The sequence below is a fragment of the Thunnus thynnus genome, chromosome 15 (genome assembly GCF_963924715.1).
Source record: "Thunnus thynnus chromosome 15, fThuThy2.1, whole genome shotgun sequence".
Lineage (NCBI taxonomy): Eukaryota > Metazoa > Chordata > Actinopteri > Scombriformes > Scombridae > Thunnus > Thunnus thynnus.
In genome coordinates this window covers 27,201,218-27,221,071 of record NC_089531.1, presented here as the reverse complement: position 1 = coordinate 27,221,071, position 19,854 = coordinate 27,201,218, and the positions used below count along the sequence as shown (strand labels likewise).

The 19,854-nt window shown below is 39.1% G+C and overlaps 1 long non-coding RNA gene across 4 annotated transcripts in view; it reads left to right on the top strand.

Moving 5' to 3' along the window:
* Window positions 1–19,854, top strand: part of LOC137198013 (uncharacterized) — a 124,247-nt gene that overhangs the window by 60,289 nt on the left and 44,104 nt on the right. For 2 of the 4 annotated variants that reach the window (XR_010931564.1, XR_010931561.1), the window contains 2 exons: window positions 1,513–1,857; window positions 3,528–3,622. This is a non-coding gene — a long non-coding RNA (uncharacterized lncRNA). The remainder of the gene's footprint in view (window positions 1–1,512; window positions 1,858–3,527; window positions 3,623–19,854) is intronic. The other 2 variants (XR_010931563.1, XR_010931562.1) reach the window with 2 other exon arrangements.

The following is a 19,854-nucleotide window of genomic DNA, read 5'->3' as shown; positions in this document are numbered from 1 at the left end:
GCCAAGTTAACAGGAATTATTCAAACTACCTGGAATACTACAATATTTTATTGAGTTTTACAGTTTTTTCTTTATCTTATAAAAAACAGTAGAGAAAACAATCCCAACTCACGGTCCTCTTACTGGCTGATTCCCTAGCTTTTGACCATATCATATTATCTTCATCAGCAGGTTGAGTCTGCTCTTTTAAAAATTATTGGATATTATTATTCCTCCAAATAACACTAGTCAGGTGCTCTTCTTGGAAACATATCACATGCAGTTTGTCTTGCCTTCACCTGATCTTCAGCCAACTTATAGTCATGTGACATGATATCAACATTTTGATTGGCTTTTGCAATAACTCAGTTGGACAATATTTTAATAGTTTAATCTACAACATCACTTCAGTCACTTTCAGGAAGTGATACAACTATGATTGTTACATTGAAGTGTTTTTAGCCATGCTAGGTGTATGTCAGTTGGTCCGTCCACCACTGATTTGTGGATGGACTGCAGTATGAATTGTAGTACCTTTTGTATCTAGTGTCATCATCAGGTCAGATTTTCAATTTGTCCAAAACTTTGGTTTATGACCAAATACTGTATGTGCTTACCTAATGACATTCCCTAGCAATTAGCTAATTAGCAAATGTAAGCATGCTAACACGCTACACTAAGATGGCAAACACAGCATGCCTGCCAAACATCAGCATGTTAACAATGTCATTGTGAGCAGATTAGCATGTTAACATTAGCAATTAGCTCAAAAAGTTTCACTGTGCCTCAGTACAGGCTCACAGAATCAGTATCAAGTAACCAAGTAACCAAGGTGCTTGTCAGATGGTCCAACAATATCTGAAACTGCCTCCCCACACCGTTCCAATGTCCAAATTGGGCGGTTGCATCCAACAACTTTCCAAAATCAACAGTCTGGCATTCATGCACTTCACGCACTAATTGGCCAGGTGTGCAAAGGTCAATAAGCAGGGTTTGAATTCCTCCCTTGAGCTCTCTTTGCCATTCTTTACACAACTACAGTATGTCTGTCGTTTTTTGTATATACAAAAGAGGACAACACTAATGCCTTCCAGCTGGCTCGGACTGGCAATCTGGCAATTCTGGCAAATGCCAGATGGGCTGGCCCACCTAGTTGGCCACAAGGCCACCAACAATATAGGCAAAAAAAATTGTGGGAAAAAAAATTCAATCTGCCAGCTGCAGCCCACTTGATGTTGGAACAGCCCATCTGATTGGGGGTTACACGGTCCCAACTGTCAATAGGCTACCTATACTGTAAGGTGGGTGCAGGGGGTGCTACCGTTGTCCTCCCCCCACCCCTTCAAGTGGATGCGTCTATCTATGAAATATCAGAAGTCAAGCGGGAAGACTGGAGGTTGAATTGAAAATTACCTTAGCCTATACAAATGGATAAAGGGCCAAAAAAGCGAAAAGATGGAGCAGAAGAGCAAAAAGCCGAGAAAAACAAAAAAATATTGTGGCTGATGCTGTAAAATGTTTTAATGTGGACAGATGAGCAGGCTGATTCCAGTGGAGAGCAGGGGCAAGAAGAGGACGCCACTGCGAGGACGAGCGAAATGTGCATGACAACCTTCAGCAGGTGATACTGCTAACGTTAGCTCATGTGTGACAATGTTAACAGCAGCACTCCGGACCTGACCCTCTCTCTCCGTTACGCAAGTGGTATGCGGCAGCTTTTCAACTTTAAAATTCATCAAGAAAACATTACGAAACACTACATCTTGAAGCGTCCATGCTTATGTCTACAGAAAAAGACTTTCTTATGGCTTTAGACTCTGATGGAATAATCATCAAGATGACAGAGAAGAGCGCACTGATGTCTTCTCACTGCCTAAGGTAGGACATGCTACTCTATTCATTTCACCGCTGTGCTATGCTGTTTTTTAAAATGATGTCAGCTGATTAGTCACCCTGGGTCCGTGCCAATAGGGTGCAGGCCTGCTGCTTGTCACAGCCTGACAATACCAGTGAAAGAACGTTAAGATAGCGTCATTTGCATGAATTCCTGGCAGTTAAGCCTGATGTGTGAATTGCATCAGATCAGCTGCAAACACAATGTCAGATGATTGACTATAAATAGCTCTCACATTTCCAGATCATCATAGGAAAGCTTTTGTCCAGTGTGAAAATTAAGTTTTGGCTATTGTGTTTCATGATGACTGGATTGCATTTTGTCATTTTGTCACGACATATGATTGTCATATTTGTTCTATTTGTGATGTTACAGATAGTAGCATAAATGTGCTAAGAGTTGGGATGCCCATATCAATTATCAAACCAATAAAATCCTAAGTGCGCCTATGCCATTTATTTATTTATTACATTATTTTATGAAACCCTGTAAGTACACCTGTTGTTAGGGTGCCATCTTGATACCCATTGCTTAGCCTATATGTTATAAATAGCCTGATATTGTTTTATGCACCTCATAAGTGTGTATCTTGGGGAAAAATGGGGCCTGACCAGATGAAAATTTCTAGGGCCAAATCTTGTTCCCAGTCTGACCCTGCCTCCCAGGAAAGATTGTCCAAAGGGGTACACTGTTATCCCCATTTGCACGATTCATCATGTCTTTCCCCTCCACATGACGGCCAGCTTTTCACAGCTTTGGGTGTGGCAGCTCAGAACAGCTATTACACTTTCACCTTTCGACGCAGTTGGGTAACACATGGTACGAACTACTCGGCTTGGAGCATCCCCCTCCCTTAAGTCTTGTTAATTAATATCAGATTACACATTTGATTAATTATGCAAAAAGAAAAATGTGACAATATCAAATTCGGTTTAAAAAACTACAGGGACCCAGTAGAAATTTGCCTTTGTATCCATTGGTTGATGAATGTTCAGAAACACAGACACTATGAAGCAATATTTCCCACCTGCACATGATGAGAAATGTAATATGATTTATGGCATTTTACCTGCTTTTACCATTTGTTCTTTTTCCACATCCCTTTCTCAAATATAGTTACTATATGTGTCTGCAGGGCAGAGCGAATGTGCAGCGGTACTCACATTGACACATCAAATTGGTTTTTACACATTCCAGGCTTTGCGTTGGGAGATATTTGTGCATGTTTTTGCAGCTATGTATATTCCCAGTGTTCAAGGTTTTCAGACACACATATAGTGTGCATGGTACAAAATAACAGAAAGAAACATGTTTTCCTCACCAGGAATATAGTAAAGACATAGCTTAAAAAATAAACTTCTCATGCACTAGGTAAAACAAGCTTTCACAAGGGTTAAACAGCAAATCGTTAAGAAGGAGATGCACACAGTTTGATTAATTGCTTTCCACAGCAATGAACTGTCTTGATTATCCACAGGCAACGTCCCTGCTCGCTGTTTGCATTATGACCCACTTCTGCCTCCAATTTCAAAACACTTAGGCAATGTAGGGCAGCAGTTATGCAGCTCCAAACCACTCAGCCAGCCAAACAATGACACACAGTAACACTGTGTAGTGGGGCAGTATTTTATCAAAGCAGAATGATTTGTTCCAGCAGGTACCAAGCCTGCAGGGACAAAAACAGATGGAGATTCGGAGAGAGGCAATGGTTGCTGTGGAGTTAGCAGAACAGCATTTGGCAGAGTGAAGGTGAGAAAGATCAGAAGTCAGACTGATAAAAGACAACAAAAAAACTCGTCCACTGTACGATACATGTACACTGGCTTGTGTGTGAAGTAAAATATGATGGTGAGTTTTGGAGAAAGAGCTGCTTCCAAGCCCTGCTCACACAAGATAAATATGATGTGTGAATCTCATGTAATTTACAGGATACTTGAAGTCAAACTGAAATGAAATCACATTTTTAACCAATTGAATCAGTAGCCAAAAGGAAGAATTTTATATTTTCTATTTTTTTTTATATTTTCTGCCTGTGCATTAACTAGTTGGAATGCAATGTATCTTTGCCTAATTAGCTTCATTCAGCTTCAGCTCTCAGTTTAGATACTAAATGATGATATCCTGTTCTTTAAAATGGCTATAATCAATATACTGTATAAAGGCCTATTAACAACGGATCACATTACTACTTCTATGTGAAAGAGGTTGCTCATAGTGACAGACTTGCAGAGCATTATCACCCAGCAGCTCTACAGGATTTTAAAATTTAGGTCATTGTTTTGATTTTACAGCCTGCACAGACAGTTGATTGTGGTGAAAAAGGTCTGATAAAACCATTGTACACTACCTGTCCAGCACCAAACAGCAGACAGACACAGTTAGCGACGAGCTGGTGAACATTGCTGTTAGCAGCTAAAGAGCCACATATTTCCCTCAGGAGTTGGTAGAGACCAAAAACAGTCATTATTGTTGATCTTGAAGAAGGCCTGAGGGCAGAACCATCTAAATTAAAGAGAAATGCATATGGAGCCAGAGTATGTGACACTTTTTTCCTACTCTCAGGGACCAAAAACAGACCAAAAAGCGGAGTGAATACTGGATTTACATTTGCCAGTTGGACAGAAACACGACTCCAAATGAATGCTAATGTTGCTCCATATCGGCTGGAGGTGTAAATAGATGTGTTTCCGAGCAACGAAAATATTGAGATGCACAGACACGCATGGGGATTGAAAACAAAGCAGAATGACTGAGAGCTTATGATAAGATCAACATGTGAAATTGTTTTTGTCACTTAAACTGCACAAATCACAAAAGGCATGGATGGAAAATGTTCACCAACCCAAGAAAGAAACCTCCTGGTTGCGCCAAGTGCATAATTAGCTTCAGCGATCTGGTCAGAGCCCTGGATTTTATGAAGGCGATGGAGGGTTTTACACAAAAACTGCAAGAAGAACAAGAAATGTTTGTTTTAAAGGATTTGGCTGGCAATTTTCTGTATTTTTCTTATTGCCAACAACTTTGTACTACATTATACATACATTTCTCAAAGAACTGCAGAACAAAGTCAGGAGGTCGTGTTATGTAGCACAACAAGCTAATGAACATCTGTAAACTGAACCGCGTTTCTGCACATGCGCAGTGACAAGTTACCATCTTATCGCTTTTTTTACTCTTTGGAGCCATTTCTAAACAAACCAGGGTAACTACTATCTTCAAGGATGAAGGAACATGTCACCCAGTGCAGCGGTGTGTCTCATTGGCATGTTTTTAATAGTTTTTGGACAATAACAGAGGTCTATGGCAAAGAGGAATACAATACTTGTAAGTAGGTCAATTCATTGTTGGTTTGGCTCTGCACTTGAGATTTGTTGACACTAAGAAAAATATAGAAAATCGCAGCCTTATCCTTTAAGGTAGACAGTTTATACTGTTACATGTGGTTATGACTATTTAATGAATTTTGCAGGCACTATGACCAAAGCCTTGGTGATGACGTTCATGTGTGCCAATCAACAGCTGTGCACACTGATAGCATTGGATGTAAAATGCATCATGTTGTTATGCTTAGGCTTATAATTTTTTAGAGAATTCTTTTTTTAAAAAAGGTATGCAGAGTCTCTGTTGTATGTTGTGTATTATGTTACAGATATAATAACAGGAATGACTGTGTCTGTGCTCTTTAACTTGTCCAGCAGGCAAACAGCAGGAATTTCATGCTAACATCGCTAATGCTAACAGGAATTTTACTAGTTTCCAGCAAGTTGCTTTATTTCTTAATATTGAAAATGTCCATGTATAAGCTATCATGACATTGTGAATACATTTTTTACCTTTCATATTAGCTTCAGATAAATTTTTAAATACATTTTTGCACAGAAGGAGGACTGTGGATTTTGTCCCCTGTCACTTACATTGTAAGTGCATTATGAAAGGATCTTCTACTGGTCAGTATGAACAGGAGGAAAGATTACAGCAAGAAACACCTGACTGTTGTTTTCAGACAGACTTGAAAAATTATGAACCTGTCCTTTAAAGAGTATTTCTGATATGTCCTTAAGATCTCTTTTCTTCCTTTAAAACATTCTCAATGAATTTCAAAATCATTTTCACAGTTTGTCACAAATGTGTAAATCACTTTAACCTGACTTTCGACTGCAAAAAGTAATTGTGATTTCACTCGGAGTTGAAATTCACCAAAGAGCTGTACACAGTCAAGATTTTACAATTTGCTCTTCATGGTTTAGCAAAGCACAGCAAAATGCTGTAAAATACTTCAAAGTCTTCCTTCACGGTCGCTGTCATCTGTTATGACAGGAGAAAGATGGGAACTGTGCATCTAAGAGAAGACAAAGAAAAATAAATTGTGCCAAAACAGACAAGCAAACAGGTTGCTCTCCATAAATTATTTAGGCACCACTGGGGCCAATCACAGATAAGTATAATCCCTCCACATTTTGTTAAAATTAGACCAGTGAAACTTTTGACCTTGAAGTCTAACCGCTTGTATTGAGTCGATCTCTTCAAAGTGGAACCACTAAAGTATTTTCCACCTCCCGACATTGTGCAAAACCACAGAACATTTTGATTTTTTGTGACCATCCCAGTTATTAAATCTTCCATATATATCAGAAAATCTCTACAAATGTATACACCAGATATCATCATCATAAACATCATCTTTTTGTGTGTAAGTCACTGTGTACGATAATATGTTTTCCAGTGTAAAAAGTCTTACACATGAGGCAGTAAGCCGTGCAAGAACTGTGAAAAGTAAGAGCCAATTTACATCAGTCAGCTCAACATTAGCACAGACATGTTTTCATCTGTCTCACGCTGATGTGTTGTGAATTTCACAGACCAGGTTAAGAGATTAGAACTAATTCAGTGAATTGGACAGGAGGCAGGAATATGCTGCTGCAATGACATACACTTAATGTGCCACCGGAGGCAATGTGAGCACTTAGGTCATTAAACACACACTTGTACTTACCGTGTTTGGATAACACATATGATTAGTTTACACATGGGTAGGCTGGCTTTTTCAGGCAGCCGTAAGAATAACCTGTTATATGTGAAGGCTATTCTGGAATCCTCAGCTGTTAGCCGTAAAACTCATAATACTGTCCATATTTTAATTTAGCTTTCTGTCGTAGTTTGACAGAAATTTTAATGGACAACACCATAATGCATTTGTGAATCATTATACATTTGTGCATTTTCACATTGGTCTTGAAAATTAACTGTCAGTTGTGTTATATTTAATAGCATCCACTCCTTCCGTTTGTAATAACATGTTGTTTCAGCAAATATATATTTTATATTTGCTGATTCTCATACTCATTACTTACAAAAAAAAAATTGCCACTAGTTACTCACAACGACAATGCTAACATGCTGATATTTAGAATGTTCATCTTGTTTTGTGTGTTAGCATGCTAACATTTGCTAACTGCTAACTTACACTAAACACAAATGACCAAAATTATTACTATTTATCCCAAAACTAATTATTACAATTCAAAACCACAAATGTCAAGTGGCACTGGAGAGAAATCAGTAGGATTCATCATCTGGGGACCATGCATATCTGTGCAAAGGTAGACCAACAGCTAGCATCACTAGCATGGCTAATAAAAAATACTGATGAACAAGCTTTTAATTAAACAGGGTAAGTCAGCATATGAAAACTCCTTCCTGCACAACTTTCCCACATTGGAGTCCAACAATTTCTGTAGTTTTCCAAAACCAAATATAAATTTAAACATTCACACCCACCTCTCACAGTGATTGGCCGAGTGTGTGGAGGTGAGTAAGAAGAATTTGAACTGCTCTCTTTTTTCACACTGTGAATGTCTTCCAGGAGAGACTGTATGCAGTTAGCCCCATATTAGAACTATTATTATGTCTCGTCCCACTCTATGACAGCAGACTGTGTTTGGAATGGCTGTAACTATAAACACTTTTGCCTTCCAACGTGGTAATTAATGCAACTACTTTGCATTAGCAATTACATTTTAGGGGGAGAACTAAAAGCTGCCTCAAAACACTCACTGACTACTTTTTTTAAATAGCTTATTCCTTTTTCGGTGCTTGTTCCAATAATATTCATGCATAGCAAGTCTGGTTAAGGTTAGAGAGCAATGCTGCTAAATGATAAAAGTCTAGTATGACAGAAATGAAGCTTGTACATCAGGGTCACTTCAACCTTCCCACTCTTACTTTTCACTGCACTATATGAACGTCACACTACTTCCTGTGTTGGCACGGAATGTTCTGCCTAGCTTTGTTTTGCACAGAACAGAATTGCCGCTTATAAATACAATTCAAAGAGGACAAGGTTGATCTCTATTATGTGTCCAAAAGATATGTGTAGAGTAACACGTAGAATTTCCCTGCTTTGTAGCATAAGGTTCTGCAGTTATGAAGGACACAGTGACTGCACACAACACACACGTCGCATGAAAAATTCAAGTTTGATAGACAGGAAGTTAAGTTCTGTGAAGTGCATACTGAAAGCACACAGGATAACTACTAAAATACACTGTGTTACAGCATGAATGGCTGAGTATTCACCCGCATTATAAAACACAGCTGGCACACAACTGTGGTAGAGTGCTTGCTATTTTTCCTACACATTAGTTATGATTTCAATGAAAACTTGAGATTATTCCTTTGGTAGAAAGTAGTTCTAATAAAAACTGTGGGCTTTTACAGAGTAACAATGATAAAAGACATGTTGCTGTTGTGACTTTTTTAAAGGTCACGTTTTAATGCTGTGAGCACCACAAATTAAATTCCATTCACATCCATTGCACCACGGTGCAGGCAGAAATCTCAAGACATCAGTATGCATCAAATGAACTAGAACAGCAAAAGTATTTATATCTGTTACGGATGGCCTGCCATCATAGAGTAGTGGTAGTAGTATAAATAGTACAAATGGGGATATCAGTGCATGCAGTCTATCTTCCAAAGCATTCATGGGGTCCTGTGTGGACTGTGTGGGCACACCTGTTATTTTGGTTCATGTACTAAAGGGAATGGGTGAAGTGGAATTTAGACCAGTGAGTATGATGATTAATAAATATACTCTCAGCCAGTCACATCACCGGTCTCATAGCTCTGAAACAGCTGAGCCAATTACAGTGAAGCATGACAACATCATACTCCACAAATTTAGAGATGCTTCCTCAGGAAATCATATTGTTGTCTGGAAGGTGCAATGTGAACACACAACACCATCATTTTTTACAGTTAATGACATTACAATGACCGTTTAGTCATTTAAGGCTATGTGATCACATCAATCTGATACTATTTCTACTGTATCTCATGTTAATACTCAACACAATGTGTAAGACCAAATTACCAACAACTGGCTTTGCACTGCTTCGTTTGAATGAACCTCACACCTGTGCACCATGAGCACAAAGTGAATTTAAAGGTCAGGAAAATACTGAACTGTCTGAGTGCTGCTTGTGCTGATTGTTGCGCCACCATGAACAAAGGGCTCATTTTGCTCCACTGGATTGTACAAAAATTACGGAAATTGTTGAGGAATTAAAATACATGAGAAAGAAGTTCAAAGGCTGCACACTTTCACACTTCAGGGAGACATTTTTACATGTCAGACCGGTACTAGCGCAGGTGTAGAGTAATAAATAACATGAAGCATGGCTGCATTCCATTTACGTGTGAAGGTTTCATGGCTGGCTCACTGGCTTTGCTTACTGGGACATCTAAATGGAACAGAGCCAGTATTAATGTCAACATGTCTGCTGTGAAAAGAGTCTATTTCTGCATGAAGTGGGAGTGTTTGTCGAATTGTTGGCTTTGTTACAAATATTTCTGGACTCATCCCCAAACATAGCTACAGCGTTACTTCTGTAGGAATTTTCCTGACAAATAATCTGACAGACACAAAGGGCCAGACATTTACTAAGAAAATTACATTTTGTGAATTCATACAGTTGTTTTCATTTCATTTGCAGCTCAATCTGCATGTATTCAGCGCCACATTTACTACTACGACAGTAGCTCATTACACAGTCAACTCCTGGACTGCACCAGAGACAGCTCTGCAAGATGCATTCTGTGGCAAAATGGGACAAATCTGCAAAGGGAAGGAGGGAGCCATCAAGGAAGAAATCAATATTCATTCAAACCCTCACACGACTCTCCAAAAGAGCGTTTTGAGTAGGCTTGCTATGGCCAGTGTGTGTGTGTGTGTGTGTGTGTGTGTGTGTGTGTGTGTGTGTGTGTGTGTGTGTGTGTGTGTGTGTGTGTGTGTGTGTGTGTGTGTGTGTGTGTGTGTGTGTGTGGTGTGTGTGTGTGTGTGTGTGTGTTAAGTGGAGGAGGGGTCAGACTTTTGTGTTTCAAATTGAGCCTGGCTGAGGAATGTGGGTCGTGAAGGGCAGGAGAACAAAAAAAAGTTGGATTCACAGGGATTACTGACAACACTGAATGACAGCGCTTTAACTCATTCATTTTCTGTGACTCATGTTTTATTCATCCTTTCTTTAATCAGGTAGTTTAACTGAAATCAAGATGTCTTTTTAAAGGAGTGCCCTGACAACAAAAACACATTCACAGAATAGATTTGAATGTACTTTGGCGACAGAGTTTAAATTTATGGGGGGGGAATGGTAACGCCATATCAGTCCTAGCATCTCTCTGAAAGCCCCAGATGACGCAGAGCATTTAGAATAGCAAATATGAAAGCTTTCATGAGCTGGCAAGAGGCTGAATCATTACTGCGTTCTATCAATCAGCCCTCGAATGCGGCAAAAGAGCCATTTATTCATCTGACAGTGTCTCTGTCTATTTAAAAAAAGCAAGCTTTGATTTAGACTGTTTCCTTCATGTCTGCGACAAAATTACTGAAGCCTCTATATTGAGCACTGACGATAACAAATACACAGTCTCATGCATAGTCACACAAGGATTGACATACGCCAGCCAGAGCGAGTGAAGCAGCTTGGCTGGGCTTGTTCACGGCCTTAATCAATGGGAGGCTTAGCTGGTGACACAAACGATCATGGCAGCAGCAGAAGCCACAGACTGTAGCAAATCCCAGCTCATCTCATTACCACAGATGCATGAGAGGAGCCATATTCTGCCAGATCTGTCACTGTGAACGTTCAGGGGGTGGACAAAAATATGAAACAGCTAGCTATATACAGTATGTAAACATCTGGCAATGTACAAACATCCAGAAGCTAATCAACTGTGCTGATACGAGTGTGTACAGATTGTGTTTGGCGTATGTTGTCAGTCTTCATGCTGCTCAGCTCACCACATTACAGGTGTTACAGTATGTGTAGCATTTTAACACTAAAAAATCATCAGTGTTAAAATGCTACATATACTGTATTTGTATAATTATGATAAACAATTGAGGTTTTATATTAACAATGTATTAAATGACTGTGTCACATGAAACGTGTCGCCTGTAGTGATGAGTCCACAGAGAATTAGCACTGAACTCTGCAGTTCCCCACAACTATATGGAGCTTTTTAGCTTTTTGTAGTTTATTGTTTTAGTTTTGTGGCACACAACTTTACTATTGTTGCGCAGCTTCACTGTTCTTTACAGCAAAAAAACTCTAATCAACCCATTGTAGGCCAGGAGTTGGTGGATACTCAAACAGAGCTAAAAGGAGAGTGAATATTGGGCTTGTATTTGTCAGGTGGGCACAGACATAAATAAATGCTAAGGTTGCTATCTATTGGAAGTGGAATTAGGCAGTTGTTTGCCAACACATTCACCATAATGACTTTATAAGGTTGCTTGGTTGGTTCCAAGCAGGTAGTTCCGGGTCTGAAAAGTGAAGCCAATGCAAAAGTGCCTTAAACCTGCATTGCCTCTAATGACCAGCAGGGGGCAACTCCACTGACTCTAAAAAGAAGTCTGTTTGTATGGAAGTCTATGAGAAAATGGCCCTACTTTTCACTTGATTTTTTACCTCAGTAAACAATTTCCTAATGAGTTTATGGTCTCAATTGCCATTATCAAGTCTTCTTCAATACAGCATGATGTTCATTTTGTAAACTATGGTCCCATTTAATTTAAATTTGACGATAAAGCAGGGTATGCTTTAGGGTGTGACAAGTTGCAACCACGGCGACAACGTTAGTTAGGTAAAGTAACCATGGCGTAACCCCAAATTCACAGAGTATAGGCATAGCCTTAGCGGTCATTATTTAAGTGTGTTTTCTGTTCATTTGTAAAATTTTGGTCGCCTAAAACATCTTGTTCAGTGTTTGGTTGTACTAAAAGACCCTCTAAGGAGTCGGCTGTTCAGTTTTTCCAGTAAGTGCATTTTGTTTTAATAGTTTTAAGCACGTTTTTCAATAGTGAAAATTAGTATTAGCATTAGCATTATCACAATAAACCATAGACTATAAATGCACTGTGCTAACCAAGCTAGCAGCTAGCGTTAGGGTCAGCTCCACCCTCTTGTCCAAATGTGGTCACTTCTGGCTCCAAAAATCCAAGATGGCAAGAGTCAAAATGCCAAACTGGAGGCTTCAAAATGCAAGTCCACAAACCAATGGGTGATGTCACGTTGGCTACGTCTATTTTTTTATACAGTCTATGGTTGGTTCAGCTTGGTTTGCTGCCCCCAAGTTGACAACAACATCAATGATGCAGCTTTAAGATTTGGAACTGATGCTTTAGTTTCCTTTTTAATTTAGTTAGTGTTTACTAATGCCCATATGGGTCTGTTTTGGAATTAAACAACAGAAAAGTATAACAGTTAGACTCTAATACACCTGAAATCTACTGATGAGTGATAGGCACAAGTACAATAAGACTGTGTTAAATTGAGGCAGGTGTCATATTGAGTTATGCAATTACATGAATATTTGTGGTGGTAAGTGGTAAACATCTGAATCTTTCCTGTTGTCGCGTTCAAGCATGTGAATGTGGAATTATATTGACATTATTAAAAATATTTGCAGACAATATAATTTCTATTCCATTATATGTACTGCACTGCTGTTTTTTCCACTGCAGTATCCAATATGTTGTTGCTATGGGAACAACAGGATACAAAGAACTATGGGACGGTTTTGGTCATTCAGTGACCATCTGCTTTACACTTAAAATTTCTATTCATACTGTATTCATACTTAACCATACTTACGCTGCAGATTATTTTGAGAACATATAAAAGCAATTACTGACAGATCTCTTCAAGCTGACACATACTGTTAATCATCTTCATATGACTGGCCTGTGCAGCTGTGCCTTTGTAGTTGAAATTTATTTACTTCAAAGTAAAAGCCTGTTTTAATGTGGTATTTCTATTATACTTTCAAACCACTGTTGTGATCAGCATGTTTGTTTTTTATGGATGATCATGCTAATAATACATTCAGTAGTCAGTCATGATAAAAACAGAAAGCCTATCACACTCAAGAAAGATCCAAATAAGAGGAAGCACAAGTCCTTCTCCTTTGTAGCCCTGAATCAAACAGATATATTTAGACCTGCTGCTCTGAGCTGTACAAACCTAGTGGTATTCCCCTCTCAATCTGTACAGCTGTGTTCTGCCGCCGCAGCACAGCCAGGGGTCTTCCACACTGTCAAAGGCTTTGTTGAAAGAATACCCACACTGAATCAATCCCTTATGTAGTGGACACAGGAGCCGATTCACAGCTATAGGTTCCTCATAGCTGATCCATGTTTTTGTACAAAGCTCACTGTTGTGTAGACAGGAGCCAAGCTGTCTTCCCATGACCAGCAGGACCGGCCATGTCTAAAGCAGTGTCAGGGCAGTGTGACGGTCCAGTGTCACGGATAAAAGGACATGAGTGGCCACTGGCTCCCACTTTGCTGTGGAAAATAGTGAGCAGCTTGTGTCAGAAGTGACCCAGAATATTTGATAACAGGAATTGAGAGCAAGACAAGCGTACATGACAAGAGTACAGGGATATAGATGCCTAAAATTGTGGATTCATGTGGAAGTCTCAAGTATCAAAAGTACTGGACACAAGTACTATTTGAATCTCTTGAGGTACAATCAACCTTGCAACCTGAACACTGGAACATCCTGACAGCTAGTATAAGAACAGGGAGAAAGTGGTTGTGTATTCCTTTTTGGACATTCTGTACAGTACCTCTGTGATTATCTGCCTGCTGTCTTGTAAGCCCCGGGCAGAGTAAGCTTCAATGTCCTCATTTGGGGCTTTGGGTGGCAACATGCAGCCACATTTTTTTCACTACAGTACTAGACGTCATGCATATCATTGTTTAGACTAGAAAATGTAATTCTGCTTTTCACAGCATGATCGAATCAAAAGGCTCAAGCAGTAAGGCTCATTTGCTGAACATAGAGTCTTTTTGACCTTCAGCTGGACATAAAAGCAATGCCTGTACGATGACATATATAGCGCTAATAGGACATTCCAGTCCAAAAAGGCTACTTATATTCCTTGAAACGAATGCATCAGTGTTATTATGTCAATGTAATATAGAAAAAATCTACCACATATGAATGTCCTCATTGAAAATACTGCTCATCTCACCTTTGGACCCTAATTACTCTATTATCTGTTTAAGCTACACTAGCTTGTGAGCTCAATGGCTGGTTGTGTCAATTGAACACTTTGGTACACATATTCAAGGTCCCAGAGAGATGAATCCTAATGACTTTTGTAATCTCCCAAAAGGACCATCATCAAGTCAAAAATTCAATTTTACCAGCACTTTGGTTTATCACCAAATACTTGAGAAAATGGCATTCCCATCAACTTCAGCTGAACTTTGTTATTAGTGCTAATTAAACTGTTAATTAAAGCATGTTAGAATGTTAAAATGCTGGCACATGCTGTTAGCATGCTGCTGAACTACAATGGTCAAAAAGTCAACATTATACCCACGAAAAAATAGGCATTTATCAGTTAGGAAACATCTATATTGAATGTTTCTGCAAACTGTTCACTGCCAACACAACATGATCATACTCAACATAACTGCAAAATGTTGACTTCCCTTACAATATTCCTTCTCTGTAACTTCAATCTTATTACCTCTGATATGTACTTTCCAATGTTGTGTTTTTCTGGTGTCTTTCTGTATTGATTAATCTTCACTTTTTATAGTATGTTGTATCTGTGGAGCTTCCTGTGTGGACCTGCAACTATTATTGTGAGCTGCCTTTTCCTTGTGTACTTGCTATAAAAGTTATTATAAGAATCCTATCCTTTTTGCCCTGATGAAGATCTAGTGACCAAAACTTTGTTTTCATCATTAGATACTTGAACTGAACCCAAGTGTGCAGGGCCTTCCTTGCTCCATATTTGATGTGTTTTACCCTTTGTCATGAGTGGAGTGAGGTTCTTAAAAGTATTTTTAGGCTTCTCAAAGCACTTGTTAGGGAAAGATCTGTCATCTCGGTTAAATATTGAAAAAGCCGATACCGATTTGAAGCATGAGTCAGTACTTAACTAAAACCAATTTTTTACCTACCCTTAACCATGTGTTTTTGTTGCCAAACCTAACAACAGGTGAGAAGCAGAGTGTGTTTCTTTTGGTCAAGTCCTGTGCTCTGTACGTCCATCCTTCCAGATTGTCTCCATATGACAGACAGCAAAGGCATCGAAAAGTGTTTGGCAAATCAAATTAGTGGTATATAAAGATATTTCTTAAAAGACTGGGCAACACACTTCATATCATGCACAAAGCTGATGCTCAGAAGTTTTTTGGTTGTGGCATCTCAACAGCTGCAGATGCTTCCAGATGTACGGCCATTTGTTAATCACTTATTTACATCACCTACACATGGCTAAAAAATAGTGCAGCTGGTTTCAGTTAGTTTTTCTCATATTTCTGCATTTTCTTGTGATTTGTCACACTGTATCACTGTTTCTCTGTTTGCCCCCTCTTTTATCCAACAGACAGAAGGTCTCTTCAACACACACAGTACAAACTCCAAGTGGTTAAGGAACACAAAGAGGGATTGAGATGATGGGTGGGGCTGAGTGGAAGAGGACAGAGGGATAAGTGTCAGAGAGAGGACAAAGACAACAGCATCTGACTGCAGATGATTGTTTCAGTCATTAGCATGGGTTTGGGCCTTCACAGAAATCTCAGCAGGGCTTTTCTCTAATGACAGGCAAAGCTTTTATTGAGCAAATGATGATGTTGAAGTGGAGCTAATATGACTACTCCCACTTCTCCATCTTCCTGTGAAGACCTTATATTTCTTAAGTTTTTAAAACAAATTGTCACAAAATATATCATGCTACTGAAAGACCGTACAGACTAGACCTCCAGTTTGACAGCAGTAAAGTGGCGCAATAACAGAAAGAATTCCCAGCAGACAAAAAGAGAAATCTCCAGCCACTGATAAGCAGCCTGACCTTATCTAGCATTACCTATCATATGATACCTAAAATTCCTTCCTGTGTTCAGTGACTGGGCACAGAAACCTTCACTGCTTTCTTATTTATCTACTCCTTTTCTTGTTGCATTTCTGCATTCTGTAGAATAAAAATATATATCACAGAGTTTGAGATTTTGTAACCTCCCCAACTGATTAAAAAACAAAAAGAAGTAAAATAAAAATCAAGACATACTTTTAGACTACAGCAGTGTTGCTAGATTTGGCCCCAGTTGGGCTTCTTTTAATTTGATTGGACAGGTAAAAACTAATTCAAGTGGCTTGTGATACTTTGGGATACTTTTTGTACTATTTGGTTGGTTTTGCCCGGACATGGAGTTATAGATACAATCAGGTGAATCAGTCCTTTCTCTTCTCCAGTTGTTAAGATCAAGACTGAGAGGGCACTGAGTTCAATAGAGTTACTGATAGGGACACTGATGGGGGTGGATTCAATGTTCTGATTGGGCTCCTTGATGTCAGTCAGATCTATCAGCATTAGACTAAAGTCATAACTGAAGACAGCCGCATGTGTATCAGCAGAGATCAATAATGTACTCAGTCACCATTCATATTCCTCAGGCTGTCAGCTGTAAGCAGTTTTCTGCCATATGTTTTAAGTCCTGTTCTTTTAACTCCTGTCCTACTTGTCATGCATCTGCTTGTGTTCAGACAATAAAATGATCAGCTGCTGGAAGGCCACCATAGATGATTTATTTGTTACTTAGATTGTTTCTTCGTTAGCCTTTTTTCGAACCAGAGTAGTGGACTGCTGGACAGACCAACCAACTGAAGATGCTAAAAGCCTTTTCACATCTGGCACAAATATCCATGTAGATTAAACCCTCACATCGCCCCCACAAAACAATTCAGGACCACCTCAGTGTGAATTGTCATATGCAGAGAGAAAGGCTCAACCAGTACAATAATAACCTTCACATGCATGACATATTCACAAAAAAGGAATCAACCACAAACATGCAAACAATGTGTCTGTGATTATTGAGTGTTGTTGTCAGTTTCAGACACAAAGACTTTTCTGGAGTGAGGATGAATTTAATAAAGCTTGTGACTCTATTGTCACTCTGTCATCTTTTACCACATTGCTGTGCCAGCAGTCAGTCTGACAGCATTGTATTTTATTACATAACACATTGTGCAGTACAGCAAAAGTTGATTGTCTATAAGCCAACAGTGTAGCGGACATAAAATCCATTGGGACAGGATTTATTTCTCAAGAGGAGGTTGAGTGATTTTAATATAACATACACTGGTCAGTAATCCTGTATCTGTGATTTTTCACCCAAAGAGACCTTTGCATTTTAAAAGTGTATCTCCGGGTTTTAGAGCTTGGCTTCCTGAATTTTGCTTAGCTGATTGATGCTAACTTGTTAACGCCAACACTCAGTCAATTCATCCACTGAAAGAAAAAATAAGAAACAATGAAAGAGCCAGACCTTGCAAGCTCATCAAGTGGGCTGTTGTAGTTTCATGTGGTTTTGTCATGGTTAGTCTGCCTTTATAATGAGTTAAATGTATTTAAAGCCTTAGAAATGGTTTCAAATGTTAAATGTTTCTGTATAAAATTTAGTAAAGTCTTCTTGACTGAATAAGCAAAAAGATGTAGAGTTTGAGGGAAAAAAATATTTGAATACTCCAAAACTCTGCTAATCTATTTAATCAGGACTCTGTGGATGTGGCAACATTAGCAAACAACCACACAACTTTCATCACGTTTAGATTCAGATGTTACTAAACTCTGATTGGTGTGTGGAAATAATGTGACCTTTTTTCCAAATGAGCCTTGCCCACTTTAAACCAGTGAGAAAAGCTCAGATAAAGACACAAATACAGAAACTTTTCTTGAGAAAAAACAAACACTCTTCTAACTTTGGCAGAAAATAGCATGTTCATGTAGGAGCCCACTGATCACAGTAAGAAGCTAATTGAGAAAATATGTTGTCAGGGTCTTTAATTCTGTCACCTTGCAGACACTGGACCTTTATTACTGTAATGTCATCACAGGAGCTCAGAAAGAACCATTTAAGTAGTTTGCAGCAGTCTGTGTAAATAATTAAATAACTGGTAAAAATGCACATTTTTTTACATTAATAACAATAAATTAAATAAGTTTAATAAGCCTCCTGGTAAAAAGGGTCACATGGTCTTCTTGCAGAATATCCTTGTCTATTACAAAAAACATCTCCCACTGTAGTATGAATCCCTTCCAAATGGGGCTATAGATTATGTCAACAGTTTCTGCCCTGATACTAATGTATTATAATCCACAGTTAATGCAGTTCAAAGGTAAAATGGAAAGCACAATGCCAAATATTGCTCAGGGTTGGTTTTAGTGCTTTATATGCAGCCTCTTGCATTGTAAACAATAATCTGCTACTTTCTAGAATAGATTTTTTGAAACAGTTGTATTTGTTATTGTTGTTTAAATTTCAGGCTGAAATGAAAGTTTGCATGCAGAGATTCTTAATGTGTACATTTTACATATCCAGGGGCTGTAAAACCAGCTTTGGAAACCCTCCTCGGAGCAAAATTTAAGTCATGAATTGGAGAAAAAAAAGGAAGCAGGTAGCAGCTTTCATGTTGACAATGTATTTACTTTGGTTGTCAACAGCGGTGCAGGCTGCCATAACAGCATCTAATCAACATGGTGGGGAGTGCCTCTGATAAGATAGATCACTGTGAATTTCTGACAATGAGCTGAATGCAGGTCCTTAGAGAGACAATAGTCTGCAAAACAGTGCGTGATACACAAGATGTAACATGAGCCATGGCCATGTCAGGAGTCAGAGAGCCTGCTGAATCTTCCTGAAATACTAGTTCCCTAACCAGCTCATTGGAATGACACCGGCTGTCTTTGCCTTATGACCTCTGCTGTGCTCTTCCCAGGCAGCCTGATTATATAAGCTGTTATCCAATCGAAGTCTGTCTGGATCGCACAGTCCTCTGTGTGCCTGTTTGTTTGCATAGTATATAGCTGAGAGCAGTACAAAAAAACCTAGATATTTGAAAGAGCTTTATGTAACTAAAAGCCACACGGTTTGCCATCACAATACCTGTGTGGCACTGTTGTAAGGTGAGACACAACTCATAATATAATCACAGATGACAGTTTGGGTATACAACTGATCCATGTGGGTGTTATTGACCAAGCTTTATTCAGAAAACCTCCCGTCGCTCTGTTTGTCATGAAAGCCTGAGAAAGTGTTTCCTGTACTTGCAGAGCTGATCGAACTAGGATGAAAGCCAGTTAGTGGGCAGAGAGCGAATGGCAGGTTCCCACTCAGAGTGCAGAATGTACACCTTTAGAGGAACAAGAGGACGTTCTGTCACAGTTGAGTTGTTGACTGCCTTCTTACAAGTAGGCATGAACCATGATTATTGCCAAGCTTGCAAAGGCGCAAGGTGAGAGCTTAAGGCTACAGTACACATATGGCTCTTTTCCACCATTAAAGAGCCCCAGGAACAAACTTATAAGGTCCCTTTTGCACATTGCTGTTTGGCTTGTGTTTGACTAATTAGTAATCTCTAGTCACTGGACCTGACTGGGCAGATAAAGTTCCCAAGTGC